General features: G+C 38.9%; 1 long non-coding RNA gene across 1 annotated transcript; it reads right to left on the reverse strand.

Moving 5' to 3' along the window:
- Positions 1 to 7,082: 7,082 nt before the first annotated feature.
- Positions 7,083 to 9,231, reverse strand: LOC126913345 (uncharacterized). Its single transcript, XR_007708469.1, has 3 exons — positions 9,145 to 9,231; positions 8,214 to 8,308; positions 7,083 to 7,288 (listed from the first exon to the last, which is right to left on the reverse strand). It is a non-coding gene; the product is annotated as an uncharacterized LOC126913345 (long non-coding RNA).
- Between the last annotated feature and the right edge of the window lie 7,615 nt (positions 9,232 to 16,846).

The following is a 16,846-nucleotide window of genomic DNA, read 5'->3' on the forward strand; positions in this document are numbered from 1 at the left end:
AACACTAAAGAAAACAGTGCAGTGCATTAGTGAGGGAGTTTCATTCTCTTATCTGTTATTCTCCAGCATTTGTTAGCTAAACCTCTTAACTCTCCCAGCTACCCATTGCTCACACCAGGGAAGTTCCTAAAGCACACCTTTTCACACAGCATGGGTTTCATCTCTTAGTTGATTTCTCTTTTCTGAACTCCACACATACGGAATTTCTTGTTAGTAAGCCCGTAACAACTGTACATCTCGGCTCTGAAAACTCCCTCTAGAGCTGCTTCCACAGAACTCGTTTTTATGTTAGTTTCTTTTCCTTTTCTTCTCCTTACAACAACCTACCAAAAGTCCCTAGATCTTTCAAGGCAAAGTACTACTTCCTGCAGAGCAGATACTGTGGTAAGCTTCCTGAAGGCTTGAAATCTCAGATCATTAAGGTCATGCAAAGGTGAAAAGTGTTTAAAGGACACTGAAGAAGAGGTGAGAAAGATAAGATGCATCCCAACATGCCAAAAATACTGCAGGATTCAAGTCATGTAAATAAAGGGATTTCCATTATAGGCTATGCTGTTTTGGTGGAATACTTCATAAACCCACCAATCTGAGGTAATTTAAGAATTCTCCCATTATTCTAATTCCATGAGTGCTTCCCACCTTTTCCACTGTTGCACAAACATTACAATGCAACTAAAGAGTGTTTTTCCTTCCCAGTCACACTTTTGCCAGCTGAGCACTGGTACTTTCTCAGTATTAGCACTCTTGACATTAGTGCAGCTGCCAAGGAGGAAAAAAGCAAAGAGTTTAGATAAATCTATAGCATATACCCACAACTACCTTAAAGTACATTTAGCACTGGTGTTAGAGTCATGACTAGCATTACCACAGTATGCTCTGCTGATTGTACTCTGGACTACATGAAGACAGAGCGAACAACAACTTGAGACCATAGAAGCAGCAGTGAGGGCTGGTGGAACTGACAGCACAGAGCAGCGATTGCTTTATGGTCAAAAGGCTTATTTTTTTAGCTGTACTTTCCTGGTGAGGCAGAAGGTGGGCAGCAAAGCAGCAGAAAGAGCATAGCCACCCTTACACCTATACACCATTCAGAGCAGCAAGCATGCATTCCCTGATTGAGTTCCTGGTCCTTTCAACACTTAGTTAGCTCTGTGACATCAAGACATTTAAACTTAGTAAAACACAAAATAATAAAAAAATAAGCCTGCGAAGGTATTAGCGAGAACTCACACAAGGCTCAAGAGCTTCTGAAGGCTCAAACAGATATAAAAAAAAACAGACCACAGCCTTGGGAAGTTTCCTTTTTTGTGTTGTCACTGGAAAAAAAAGAAGCCTATTTAAAGAATTATCTCCCTCTAGGTATTTTTATTCCATAGCCTGCATCACAGAGGTTCAACTTTTCTTACCACATACTGTCATTTCTTGATGCTTTAAGTAGATCTCCCAAAATCACAACCTCCTGACCACCTAGAGATGTTCTGTTTGATAAAAGGTAGTTTCCTTGCTCTTCAATCTGCACTTCACAACTTCTGGAGACAACTGCAAGGGCTATCAGCAAAGTTATTTTTCATGCTGCCATCACTGCTTTCTTCTTGCTGTCTCATCAGGACCAGCCTTAGGTTGTACAGGGCTCTACATGTCAGTATCATATACAAGCTGCTATCTAACTCCTTCTTCAGTTTTGATTAAGTCAATGTAATTGGCCAGCATGGGGGAACTATGCAGGCGTTGCCTCCTTTCTGGAGACAGGAAGATACTGGAGTTTTTCTCCCCCAGGCAAGAAATAAGAGGTGTGAGCTGTGATTTGTGATGAAATTCAGAGCCATGCAAAACTTGCCTGGTTTCAGATTTCATTACCCCTACACTAGAAAGGTTTGGCAAGGTAAAAAATCCTCCACCAATTAAGGTCATGCAACATCCAGAGTTCAGGAAGTTTCCAGCATGCAGCAAGGTGATAAGTCACAGCTTCAGTCAATTCTTCTCTTGAAATTTGTTCAATTCTGAAGTCCCATAGGGCTTTTTCATGGGCCAAGAAGCTGCCAAGAAGCTACACATGCCCCAACAAAAGTAAATAGGCTCATTTTAGCTTTACAGAGAGTCACAGGGAACAGAACAGCTGGGAATGCTATGTTCCTTCTTGGGCTTGAAATATCAGCCTTACAGCCAGAAAAAGACTGTTGTACCCCTTCAGAAGGAAGCTCAGAACAAGACAATAGCAACTCCCCCACTCTAAGGATTCAATAGCATTTTCAACAGTGCTGTAAGCCTCAAGAGCAACTAACTTCAGAAATAACTGTTCACGTTACATTGAATTTGATCCCCACCACATTTGCCATAAGTTATGAGGTTCGTAACTAAGTATTTAATTTGAATTCACATCTCCCTCAGCCCGTTCCTGACCAACATCCCAAGGGACATGAGACTGCTCCCACTTTGTAAGACAAAAAGCTCTGCATATATCCTAGGTCATTCTCTAAAGGCTACACCCTGAAAGAAGCATCAAGTACACTTTTCTGTTAGGTGATCCTTAGGCAACTTTGCCCAGATGTTTGGCAGTGGTGGAAGGCATAAGAAAGGAAGATCCATCTCCAATATTTTATTTTTTTTTTTTAACCTATAAAGTAATGTGATCTTTTGTAGTAAAACACTTCAGTGTCATGCCCTGGCCACAAATTGTACCATTCTATATTGCTTTTCACACATCCTTGAAACAATGGCGCTCTCTACTGGTACTTTAACATCCTATACCACAGACCAGCTCTGCAGAGAAAACCACTGCACACCCACAGCAGAATAACTTGCTTTTTTCAGGGAAAATTCTGCTCCTCCTACTCCAGACTTGAGACTCCCCCTTTTAGGAGGTGGTTGCCAAACACTGTCCTTAAACATACATTGGAAAGACATCTATTGCTTAAAAACTGCTTACTTCTACAGTTTAATCTCACAACTTCAACTAAAGCTGGTAAGCAAACTGCCTCCTGGGGCTTTGTCAGGAAGTGAGAGCACTATTTTACAGATCCCCTTCTTTTATTTTGATTGTTTTTTAAACATGGAATTTTCCTAAGAGTTGAGGTCAAGTAATAGACAGTACCGCAGTACTAACCTAGCAGCTTCAGTATAGCTCATAGGTCACCTGTAAACTTTAATTAAAAAACATCCCTTTATTACTGCTGGTTGCTTTTAGGTTTCAGGAGAGACATTTTACCTGTTATTATCATTTGAAGGCTCAATACTGGTTCAAGGATTTGGAATTAGACCTGAACTCAAGTCTTCAATTCTAAAATACCACCTAAAAAGCACCCAAGAAAGGGGGAAAAAAAAAAACAGTATTATTGCCACTTTTGACTCTACGAAGTCAGAACTTGGTTAAAACTTGGTTAAAACCCCAAACTTACCTTTGAAGGGTTGTTTTATTATTTTTTTTTTTTAGCCTTACCCCTCAATTCCCAATTTGAGCCAAAATGTAGCCAGTAGCTACTATTTAAGCTAAGTCACCCTTTTTACTACACTAGTCATTGAGAAAGTATACATTTGGTAAGACTAACAGAAATCCATAACTCATTCCAGAAGACACTGTGACATCAAGTCACAAACTTCTGTAAGGGTGAGGTAGTTAAAAACCATAACAATTTTTTTTTTTTTTGAGAACTAAAGCTATTCTCTCACCCTATGGTTCGGCTACTTGTTTACTCAGATCAATGGCACTGAACCACAGCTGCAGCACAGATGTTCAGTGAAAAACTATTTTGTACAAATCTGAGCCCGGCCTAACCTGACCATGAGCTTATTTTTACAGATCTGACAGAAAGTCTGAATGCAGTATTATACAAAAAGCAACCTGCTTTGACCACTTAGTGAGCTTTACTAAAAAGATTTAAGTTTACACAGGAAAAAAAAAACAATTTTTTCATTTTAACTTCTATGAAAAGTACTAAAGACAAGACAGACTTGTTTTCCACTTCCTTTGTTTCTATATTAGTCACGCATTTTAATTACATTATTGTCTATCACAATGTGTAACAGCAAAGCATCACAGTGGAATTTCTTGGCAATTGTAGCCCAACAATAGTGGCCTCTCTGATCTATATTCACAGTGAGAAAGGACAGCCACTGCCTCCTATTTATACAGACAGATCTCTTGCCAGATTTCCTCTCTTCAGATTAAAACATATGACTGTAACAGCACATAAGCATTTTTAGGGCACTTTCACAAAATCTTAGAACCACAGAATATCCCAAATTGGAAGGGACCCACAGGGATCATCCAGTCCAACTCCTGGCTCCACATAGGACCACCCAAAAAATCAGACAATGTGTCTGAGTATTGCCCAAATGTTTCTTAACTCCAACAGGCTTGGGACCATGACCATTGACCTGGGGAGCCTGTTCTGGTGCTCAACCACCCTCCTGGTGAAGTGCCTTTTCCGAACTCCCAGCCTGAACCTCCTCTGATGCAGCTCCATGGTGTTCCCTTGGGTCCTGTTGCTGTTCCCAGAGAGCGGAGATCAGTGCTTGTCCCTCCACACCATGAGGCCTCCCCTCAGCCTCCTCTGCTCTGGACTGAACAAACCAAGTGACCTTGGCCACTGCTCATACGCCTTACTCTCTAGACCCTTCGTCATCTTCATAGCGCTCCTTTGGAGGCTAATTGTTTTACGGCCTTCTTATACTGTCATGCCCAAAGCTGCAGTGTTGAGTGAGGCTGCGCCAGTGTGGAGTACAGCAGGACAGTCACCTCCACGGACCAGCTGACTGCGCTTGACTTCTTGATGCACACTTTCTGCCCTGTGTCTGGCCTTGTTTCCTTGGGAAGAACATGCTTCTTAAAGTGGGAGGTTTTGCACCTCTAAGTTTCATTTAATTATTCCCATTCTTCATATTTAAGAAACGGGTCCCCATCCACCGCACTTCTCTAACATCCTGTCTATTGGCGTGGAAGTGCTTTCTGCTTGATTAGACTGCTTTAAAAACAGTACTGTGAAAAAGTAAAAGGCTACATGAAGTTTGTTGTTCAGGTATGTATCAATTCACTCAAATTAAAGACATAACCACGTACTCCAGACTAGATGGATGTTAAAGGAAAACTAACAAGTTACACAGAAAACACATTACCAGAAACAAGATGTGACACTGCAGAAAACCTGGTAGTTAAGTTTTCCAGGCCTTTATGCTATTTGAGTGATACAAGACAACTACATATTAGTCTTAAACACCAGCTAAGCCAGGTTTCTGACTGACACAATGCTAAGTACCAGGGACTCCAGAAACACAGGGGTAAGTCCGATAACACAGACTGCTCTCAATCTAGGCCTTGACAAGTCTATCAGCATTTATTTATAGTAGGCAAGCCCAAGGAGAGGGGCTTCAGTAGAATTTATAGGAAACTACCTCAAAGCAGAAGTCTCTAAAGGCAAGACAAAATAAAACAAAAATATCCAACTAGAGTAACAAAATTTTTGGCCTTACCCCTCACTCTAATAAGTAAAATTACATGTTTTATGTAGAATTTGTGTTAATCTCATTAATATCATCTCATATTTCATGCTCAGAATGAGCTTTTTTTTTTTGACTACTGATATTTTTGTAAAAAGAGCAACGTACCATGAGAGCACACACTTAATAAACAAAATCCTTGCATTTAGATCACACCTCTCAAAATCAACTGCCTGCTCTAGATCAATTCACCACAAGACAAGAAGCAAAGTGAAGCTGCCTCTTTTTTAATGCTGTTGTTTTACAAATGCACCTGTTCGAGTCATTTTCAGGAAATATATTCCAAACAAGTCTTCACAGAACATTCATACAGAACTTCGTCATTGAAATGTGTAATGTAATTTTTTGGAGCTTAATCCTCATAGAAAGCTAAGCACTTACTGATGTTGCTAAAGTCACTGGAACCTATGGGTTCATGTCACTACTAAAATAAAAAAAAAATCAGACCACAATCTTCTAACATACTTCAAGATCTTTGAATGAATTACATTTAATGAAACTACAATTATTAAAATACTAACTATTACTAAGTATGTAAGGCACCTACAAATGAGTCTGGATCTTCAGTGCAGCTTAAGAGAATGGGACTTGCCAGCCTCAGTAATGAAGAGACAAGTGATCTCCAAGGAGAGAAGCAGTTACCTGCTAGGGCCATTACAATTGTATGAGCTGTTCACTATATAGTACTGACTAATTATTCTGAAGAGTTTCAGAGCTTACAACTGTGAAAAGCACGGTGAAGTTAGGGCAGAACTTAAATCAAGCCTCAAGATTTACCTATACATTTTTTTTTAATTGGAATCAACAGTTTAAATTTTGATGGTTAATTCTGTTATTGCTCTCTCCATTTCCCTTTTTTATTTTTAAAAACAGGATTTAGAGCCTGAATCTGGATCAGGTCTTTTGAAATCTTCCAGCCATCACAAAATGCAGTAAGAAGTCTGGAATAAAAACAAATAACTCTGAACAACAGTAACAGAAAAGCAGAGAGACTTCCCAATCACAGATTAAAAAAAAAGGAGTTGGCAGAAGCTTTGATATTGCATGTCCTATGGCAGCAAAATTTCCTGTCCTGTCTCCAGGAATGACTGTGCTTACCTTAATGACCACTTCTAATTATAGTTCAAACTCAGAATGCAGCATAGTAAGTGCTGTTGGGCTTGTGCTACAGATTGCTTCATATCATCAGTATAAAGTTAAGGTAGCATAACATTCACTCATTTGTAGATCAAATCATACGCAGAAAACTGTTAAGTGACATACGCACATACAGAAGGACCCATCTACATACAGACACTTGATTAATGGTAGAACACTGTTCTTCTTTATAATCCCTCCATAGGGCCAGCACTGAAAAATACAGCTGCAGTAGTGGAAAACAATTACGGCCTGGTAAAAAGTATGTTCTGCTTTCCCCTCACTGATCCAACAACTGGTCTTTGGGTAAAGTGAAATAGTTGGGTCCCTGCACACAGTAAACAGCCATATTAAAAGAAACCACAGGTACAGTTTCAGGAACAGCAGATAATACGAGGCAATACAAGGCAAAAACAAAACCCAACAACCAAACAGCAATTCTTTATTCAATCAGCAGACATTAGGATTTATGCTAAAAGCTAATTTATGGAGGAAAATAGTTTCCTTCATCTTTTCCTCCAATTCATCATCAGTAAGTACACACAACTTGAAGTTATCTTCATGCTTCAGGTCCTCATGCAGCATTTGCAGACCCAGTAGCACAGGAACACATTTCAGCTGGGATACAACTGTGGATTGCAGCCATTCTGGTAAAGTCCTAGTGTAGAAATACTGATTTTCTCTTACAAGCAATGCTTTTGAAGCAACAAAAATGGTACAAGAATCTGAGCAATTGCTGCTTGCCAGGAGATTAATCAGTACCCCTTATCACCACATAAAATCACATACAATTTCTAGAATAGGGGAGCTGCAGAGACAAAAGCCATATAGAACTTCAGACAAGCTGACAAAGGTAGATCCAGCATCCGAAACTCAAAAAAAAAAGCAGTAATAAATACACCCAACACCACACTGCAGAATTAGTTGTACATAAGGTTAATGAACAAAAAGCAGATCTTTTAGCATCTTCCTGAACATTGCATGCATTTTTCTAATAATTTCAATGGGACATATAGCAAGGGTATATAAAAGAATAGGATATTATAATCAATTACTACAAAACAGAATGAAAAGGAGGGATCCAGACAACTTTATTTCCATGCTTTTGTTTAGCAGTTGCTTACAAGACCAAAGACCAAGTAAAATTCACGTCTTCAGGAATTTTTTTTGGTGAATAGTAATGATCAACTTCTATTAAAACTAATTCAATTATTAAGCCTCAAATAACATACATCAATCACCACTAATGGTCAGAAATACTGTAACTACACAAAGTAGAATATATATATATATATATATTTAAATCAAAAGTCAAGGGTAACTAGTTGTATTAACAAGTAGACATGATAGATTTTTTCTTCTCTAGACCACACTAGTGAAGCAGAAAATCCTTAAGTACATCTACTAGAGTGTATGTTTACAATAAACAGGCTGAGGTTATTTAGGCACACCTGTTTGCATTAGGGTGGTACCTAGAAACAAAGTTGGATTTTGTGGAGCCCTCTTACACTGTAGAGAGAGACAGTCAAAACTTGTGTGAGGTTAACCAGGAGGCCAGAAGCAGCTTGAAGCTCAAAACTCACCAGTCTCATATTCCAGCTTCCCTCTGCTAGCTACGATTTGTCTTCAGAAGACAGGTAAGTGTAAGCCTCAACCCATCGGAGAGCAGTCAGAGGAGCTGATTAGGACAAGATGATTTCTTATAAATTAATAGCTTTCTTAACATCCTTTCCCCCCCCACCTGCCCCCCCATCCCTTTTTTTTGGATGTTCACTACAGTCCTGATGATTTGTTGCATCTTTTTCACCATAAGTGAAGATTGACAATAAGATTCTTGGTGTATTCGATTAACTCTGGTGGAATAAGGAACAAAATAGGGGCAGAAAGAACAAAAATAAAAAAGTTTTTTTTTTCTAAGAGTCACCAAGTTATAGGACAGAGCAAATTCTCATACCTAGAATGAAGTGAAAACAATATTTTCATCCTATTCACAATTTGACACATTCCCCTAGAGCAAAAATATTACATAAAAACTAACACATTAATAGAACAGATTTACCTCTACAGTGTTTGTAGTCTGAACAAGCAATCACCACAGTATCCAAAAGCTTACTGCCCAGATCAACAGTATACCACTTCAACAGTGATTTGGCCATATTAGGTTTGGAAAGGCTTGTGTTTTTCCCAGGAAAATTAGGAGAAACATGGGGATGAAAGGTGCCTGTGTGGAAAAGGCACAAAATGGAGGAAAGCGACAACAGGAGAGGGGAGGAGGCCCAGCCGAGTCACACAGCAGTGGGCAGCCTGCCTGCTCTTCTGAGGAGGACAGAACCCTTCCTGATGAGCAGCCCTGCAAACAGCTGCGACCTGTCACCTGGCTCAGGCCACCTGCCTCCAACAGTCACCTCAACCAGCTGCAGAGTTGAGAAATGGCACTCATCGGTGCTGACATGCACTTAAACAACTCTTTCATGACGAAAACACAAAACCAAGACCTATTCAGTGTGGCCTTACCTGCTACCACACGTCAGGGAAGCTCCGCTGTCCCCAGCCTTCGCCACCACAAAATGCCCACCACCTCAGCGTGCCCACAGGCGCCGCACAAGGGGAGGGAGCGGCCCCGCCCCTCAGGGGCGGTTTCCCGCCTCAGTCCCCTCAGCACAGCCCTGTCAGCCCCGCCGGAGGCTTTACCTCCGGGGTGCAGCACAAGGGGCTCCCTCCCTCCTCCTCATTAGCAGCAGGCTTATTTATTTTCCCAAGCGTTATCCACACAGGTAGGTGTGGGAGAAGCTGCCACTCATGGAGGCTTTCTGGCAAGTTAACTTGGCAAAAAATCAGGAGTCATGTTGCAGCAGATGAGGGCAGCAAGTACCTCATGAGGACCAGCAGGTGAGCCCAGACAGTCCCCAACTCCAAGAAGCCTGCACCCTTACATCCTCCCCAAGGATGGGTAAGACATAGTCCCTCACCTCACCCAGCTGACCTCCTCCAGCCAGGCAGGTGCAAGGCTATGCTCCCTGTCAAATTTTTAAGACCAGTCTTAAAAAAGCTGGGACATGGAAGTGCTCCTCTATGCCTTCTCATTAAGGCATATACTGAGGTAAAAAAGATAATTAGATATGCTTCAGAGCAGCATCTTAAATAACTGCAAATTCTGCAAAAGTTTCCTTTGCTGAGGAGCACCAGTGACTAGGCCATGGTGGGAGGACAGGGAGGCTCCTTGAAGCATCACTGTAAGACCAGTTAAATGATCTGGTACAGTACTCCTTTCAGCATTAGGGACCCCAGCCTTGCTTCCACTGATACAAGCTTTCCCCAGATCCTATGTCCTAGCTTAGAGCTTCAGAAATAGGTTATGTAACACTGACTGTTCATAATGTTCTGATTTCACTGCATTGATCCTCTGACAGATCAGCCATCAGAATTTTAGGCTTATTTTAAGACTCGTTTCCTCAAAATGTCATTATTTTCTGTGACTAAATTAGCCCCCTGTGCTTGCTCCCTAATAACTTCAAAACATTTGGAAAAAATACAAGGGAAAATATGAACTTAGAGGTTCAGAAAATACAGCTTAAACAGCAATATATTGGGACATTAAATACTAGGAAATGTGTAAGAGTCATCAGGTATCCTGAAGGTGAGTATCTACAGGAAGAAAAATAATAGAACTCAGCATAGAAAACAGGCAGTGTTCACCACAACAACCACAAAGGAAGAATCCCACAAGTCAAAAACTACTTCAAGAAGTACATAAAGCATATCTTTCAATAACTTCAAATATTAATGACGTTCTATGAATGATGATTTGTCTGTTAGCTCTAAGTATGAATTATATTCCTTTTCAGATTCCTCATGGAAAATGGCAAAAGTAGAGATCTCCACAGCAAAAAGAGCAAGAAAAAGGCAGAAGAAAAGGCAGCTACAAGTGGAAAAAAGGAAGGAACAAGAACAGAAACAGAAAAAAGCAAGAGCATCAGGAACAAATGGAAAAAGAAGAGGCAAATTTGGAAAAAGAACAGAGGAGCACAGAGAATATGCGGTTAGTGATGATAAAGTTCTAATTTGAGAAGGGAATATGTGAATGATAACAAAACTACTGTAAGTCTTTCCTTTTTGTCAGCCAAAAATGCACGCAAACCTTTCAGTGTTCCAGCATGAAGAAACACATATAACCAAGCACCAACTGATATAATAGAAGACTAATAGAATATAAGTGTGAAGGAGCCAGCAAATTGATCTAGTAAATGTAGACAAATTCCAATCTAGAGGAGAACAAATATTTTAATCTGAAATGTGTCCATACATAAAGCTGCATCTTTTAGCAGTGCACTATTTTTTTTATTTTTTTTTTTTTTACTAAATTTAGTATTGTCTTAAACTTTTTAAAATACTTCATCCATTAATTATCACTCTGAGTCTGTCCTAAAATTATTTTCAAGACATTAATGAAAAATTAGTGTTGTCAGTGAACCGCTATCGGTCACAACTTTATTTTTTCAGCCAATTGTACCTAGCTTAGTGATTTCACGAAGACTACATACTTACCAGACAGCACCGAAACTATCTCATAGTAATGCAGGTTCTTTCTTAATGATGAAATTTTTTTTTATACTACAAGAAACACACAGAGCAATTTTTGCTTCTTACCTCTGCTGCCATAGATTTATAGAAAAAATAAGGGCAAAACTGAGAAACATCAATATCAGAACAAGCCGTGGTAAAGCAATTACCACGTTTATATTCACCTTCTGAAACATTCTGCATATACAAAACAGCAGATAACTCACTCTTCTAATGCCATCTTTTTGCTCTGCTTCTATACTTTCTCTCTCCTCCTCTCTACATATAGAAAAAAATATTTACTGGGGGAAACAGCGACCTCCTTTGGTGTTTTCAAGAGCTACAGCCTACCTAGAAGTGACTGAACACTTAGCAGGGATATTCTCTGGTCATGGGCATTTATAAAAGAAACAGGTTTATAGAATTAGCATCTTCTGCTTTGTATCATCTTCTATTAAATCACATGGTTGAAACCAATGGACAAACCTGACTTGGTAAGCACTTTTCGAGATTAGTGCTGCACCCAATTTAAGTGGGGAAAAGCAAGTAGACATTCAAGTCAAACTGCCAGACTGAGAACCCTGAGTTAGTTTGGACCATGATCTTAAGTGTTAGTCAGTAAAGCAAAAGAACTGAGTTTGATTCTCCTTAAGTTCTTGTGCCCCAAATAAGGAGAATATTCTTTCTCTTCATTAGCCTTGACTTTATTTTATGCTTCTCACTCTTAGTATGAATCTTCCTGCAGAGACTATTTAGACTACCATTCTATTTACATCTAAGTCTTATCCAGTGCATCTTTTGGATTCTTGTTCTAAGTTTCTTCTTGTTCCAGGCTTGTTCCTGTTTCACAAAGCTGTGCTTTACTTTTATCTCACAGCTCTTGTTCCCTGAACTTTACATAGCTGTCTGTGCTCTCCTCCATCCCTTGTCTCATGTCAACAATATACTTGTATCCCCATCTTCTTAGTCTCTCATGTGCTTGCCAAAAGCATGCAGCTAAGACTTACAGCTCAGGTTTTCACCTTTCCCCCTTACAGATGGTAGACGGTAGACAATATATGTTTAAAAAAAATACTAATTTGCAGAAACAACCAGACATATGCTAAGTATCACTAACCAGCCCGTTCTCTCTTTATTACAGTTTCTCTCTCCTTTGTTTAGGTCATCTGTTTAGCTCTTCAGGCTAAGAACCTGTTCTGCCAAGATTGTTCAGCAAACTCGAGGTTACTATAGCAATTAATAATCATTTGTGTTTTAGGTTACAGAAACAAACTAGAAGAGTGGAGGCGCCACGAAGAGGTGCCAGCAAAGAAGTCACAATTTGAGAAAAGCCACAAGAACATATTTGGCGGGAGGGGGATTATAACAGAAAGTTTCTGTAATCCCAGAAGAGACAGCTAGAGCAACATGACAAAGCAGGTAGTCTTTAGGAAGGCTAATGCTTACCTGAACTGCAGATAATTCATCTGGACAGATGATTTCTAGTAGAGGCAGATTTGTGCCTTTACCATGCAATTCCTGTGACACTAAGTCCCAAATTTGCAGCACCTCTGCTGCTCCTCTATTAGAGATGGGAGCAAGTCACCTCTTCCACAGTCACTGCAGCCTGAAAAAATTCTACAACTTGGCTATGATGCAATAGTACAAGATGCTAGCAACAAAAACATTCATGCTACATCTTAATTTCTTGATGTTTTCCATATATTCAATATCTTTTCTGAAAGCCCCAGTCCTGGTAGCTAGACACTTCAAGAATGATTCTACTTCTAAAATGTGTCTGTAGAGAAAGGCTTGAAAATCCAGATACTAAACACCAGATTAAAGAAACAAAATAAAAACAGTTAAATTATGTGATTTAGTAATAATTCCAAGACAAATTCCTGTTTTTGAGATTTTTAAATACTTTTAATGTGATTATTCCAGCATTATTTTCTATTTGTAATTGATGAAAAAACAATTCCTAAATAGGAAGCATGTGAGTAACCAATAGCTGTTGATCTGTTTTTAAGATGCGGAAAAATGCACGCAAAGGAGGAGCAATGTGGTTAGAGGAGGAAAGCCAGTAGCTGGTGGTAATAGCAGAACACTTGGAGTACAAAAGAAGATACCAGGAAGAGAAGGCAAGATATGAGGCTAAGGAACAGATGAAAAAAGAAGGCACTAGGTAAGCACAGCTTTTAATCAGGTGTGTAACTATCACACAGAAAGTGATGTTACTTTTTTTTTTTCCTTAGTAATAATAGTATATCTATATACTTAGTGCCAACCTATACAATAATAGTTACTTAGTCAGGACTCCAAACAGCATAGTTCACATTGAAGAGCAGCATCAGTACCTCAGGAGTAAAACTTAGGCTACCTTCAATGTAAGCTCCAAGATGTAATGTAGTTCTTTTGCTATTTAACCAGTTTGTCCAATATTTCCCTAAATTTCACCAGCAATTTACATATATCTTATGTAGTTTAAAGATACAAATAACATCCATTTACGCTATAGAAAGCGCAACTAGATTTTCCTACACTTGAAATTACGATTACCTTTATGTAGTCCATCAGAGCAGACTCCAACATAGCATGCTTCCAGAACTCATTCCTATTAGAACCTCAGAACACAGAAACTGGGAATTTACACATTGCATACCAAAGCGCTGCAAACAGTACAGACTCCTTGTGTTGAAGCCTAGATCAACTTCTCAGTCACAAAGCACTACAAGGGATGAGAGGATTCATGATAACTACAGGTGAGCAGAAGTAACTATATTGTCTGCTCTATTCATACTGTCATAACAGTACAACATATTGGCCCACAAGGTACAAGCATAAACCAATTTCTTTTTTGCCCAACCTGTTTCAAAGCTTGCTCAAAGCCAGCTCCTAGGGCCAAGTGCATGCTCCTGTCCAGACTCAGTGCCTCAAAAGGCACTGCTACATATTGGCAAAATCAAAGAAACTGCCAGTGAACCAGCCATGAGCCTATTGAATGTGCAGGTTTTGAGTCAAAACACCAGTTTTCTAATCCAAGGAGTAAGTCTGACCTGTCTTCAACTCATTTTATTAACAGTGTTTGCAGGCAAAGAGCAGACCTGGAGCAATGTCTGCAGTTCCCACAAGCACTGTTAATAGAAGCTACCAGAACACACTCAAGATGGTTCTCATCCATGGGTTTTATTTTCAGCTGCTTGAAAAAGCCAGGCCTGAAAACGATACAGAAAAATAAATAAATGTTTGGTGCCAGGTATTGGTCATTGCAGTGAGCCCTTCCAGTTCAAGCCTAATTCAAGGTTCCAACCTGATTCAAAAAGAAGACCAGTGTTCCTTTACGAGACAGGTGTTATTCTCATTCCCCAAGCTGTTTTCCCAAGCTGCAACTACAGTCTGTATAGACAAGAAATTAGACAAGTAAAAGCATTTGTTTTTAGCAGCAAGCAGAAATGAACCCAGACAGACCATGATAACCTTTACAACCTCTTGAGGTGTCAGAATACATTTCATTTATCCTTCACTGCTCCATTGTAGATTCTTCAGTTCACTTCAGTTTTAAGAGGAAAAAATAGAACTATCAGTTTACAAAAGGTATGAAGATCTTAGTGCTAACTTTGGGAAGAAACACCCAAACCAATCAATTTGTTACTGTATTGGAAAAGTTTTCAATATCAACAATAAGACAAGCTATAGCAAACTAAGAACTTTTCTTCATTGCAAGTTCATCTTATTTTCTGCTTCACTAATATTATCTAACAAAAAGTGACATTTGTAGACGCAAATAGTATTGCCATTCCTGTAGAAAGTCTCCCATGGAGAACAGTAATCAATTTCTGCAATCTGTTTAAGCTGAAGTTGAACTTCACTTGAATTAAATACACATTAAGTATTGGTTCTAAAAGCAAAACAAAGCCAGTTTACTTCCAACTTGCACTGTTTCTACAGTTCTCTGTATGGTGTCTCAGAAGCTGATCTTCTCATTTGAGAAAATTTATTTGTACAATAATTCAACAGTACATACAGAAGATGCCCAGCTCAGCACAGATACATAAGTATTGTACTCTTAAAAATGATTTTAACTCCAAGTAGGAAAAGCAAAAAAACACAAAACTGTAGTATACAGTTCCAGTGCTTCTAAACACATGGTTATTCAAAATTTGTGACAGACTTCAAGTGCTAGCATCATCTGACATAACTGAAGTCTATTATCTGCAAGCATTTACAAATTTAACTTCAAAATCTCATTTTGCTGAATTTACAATCAAGAATTGAGATATATTTATATTTAAGAGAATAAACACTTCAAACATAGCAGCTTTAAGAACATCTTCATGGAACCTGATCTTTCACAGCACTTATAAATACAGCTTCTATACAGCATGAAAGTGAACGTTAAGTATATTAACTTCACAATTAGAAATATTTAAAGCAAACATTAGCTTCTATATTCTAGTGCATAACAGACTCAGTGAATATTGTTTAATTCTCCGACTTGTTTCTAAAAGTAAAAAACAAAGCAATGCTAAGCAGAACCAGTTATCAGCAGCTGAACTCAGTTCTTCTAATATATAGGTAAGCACATAGATGAAGATCAAAGAAAATTTCAGGAGGAAGAGTCTTTTCTCTATTTTTCTCCAGCATATGAAGGCCAGTCTAACTTCCAGTCGTGAGTTTCAAATCCATGAATGGTTTAGAAATAATCTGGACTATCTTTCCAAAAAGAAATTCTTTGAAAAGTATTACATCTTCCAAAGAAGTAAAAAAAAAAAAAGTCTGTACACTCAACTTCAAAATTCAGGTTTATTTCAATGTACAACTTCCAAACAATGAAGTTCCTTAAAAAAGGTACCAATGCATGAGTAGTTTGTGTATCTTCTCATTTTATATGGAGCTCTCAATATTAATCTGAGTCAGAATACAGTATTCCTGTTATTTCTGTCCCATCAACAGTTCTAACTGTACAGATGCTGCTTTAGACCAGCAGCTCCATTCAGGTAATAGTTCTTCAAGGCTTGATAACTGGTCAGAAAGAGGTTAAATCAGTTTACCACTGGTAGCATATCCACTCTGTATGGAAACGTGTTTCAGGACAAGGTTACACAACAGAAAAACTGAGCCTTGAGCTTCATCCCACTGAAGCTGAAATAGCATTCTGCAGGAAACCCTCCTCCATATAGTCTTAAGAAAGTGACAAACAGTGCTTCAAAAACTAGAAAGTTAATATGGAAGAGCATAAAAAACAGACTTGAAAGAGGGAAATGAACGGTAAGAACTAAAGAAAGCTGGTGTAGCAACAGAAGTACTGGCATCAAACCCAGTGGAAATGGATTCTGTTCTCATCTCCACTTTCAGTTTCCTAAGTAAACCACTGTCCCCCCTGTGCCTCAGTTCCTAATTTGCAGAATGATAATGGGAATGTGTCTACTAACAGGATCATTACACAAATTTAAATTAAAAGATGATCTGACAGTGCTCAAAAGGCCGTTTTATTTCTGGTATCCCGAAGCAGATATATTTAGTATTCTCAAAAAGCAATCAGAGATGAGTTCAAAGAAGCTATGTTACTCTACCTCGTAGTAGCAATTCTTTCTTGCCTCCAAAATTGACTTGCATAGAATACTTTGAAAAATCCCATATTCTGACATTCCTGACAAAAAAAATAATCTTTAAAAAA

The sequence above is a fragment of the Cygnus atratus genome, chromosome 6, assembly GCF_013377495.2.
Source record: "Cygnus atratus isolate AKBS03 ecotype Queensland, Australia chromosome 6, CAtr_DNAZoo_HiC_assembly, whole genome shotgun sequence".
Classification (NCBI taxonomy): Eukaryota; Metazoa; Chordata; class Aves; order Anseriformes; family Anatidae; genus Cygnus; species Cygnus atratus.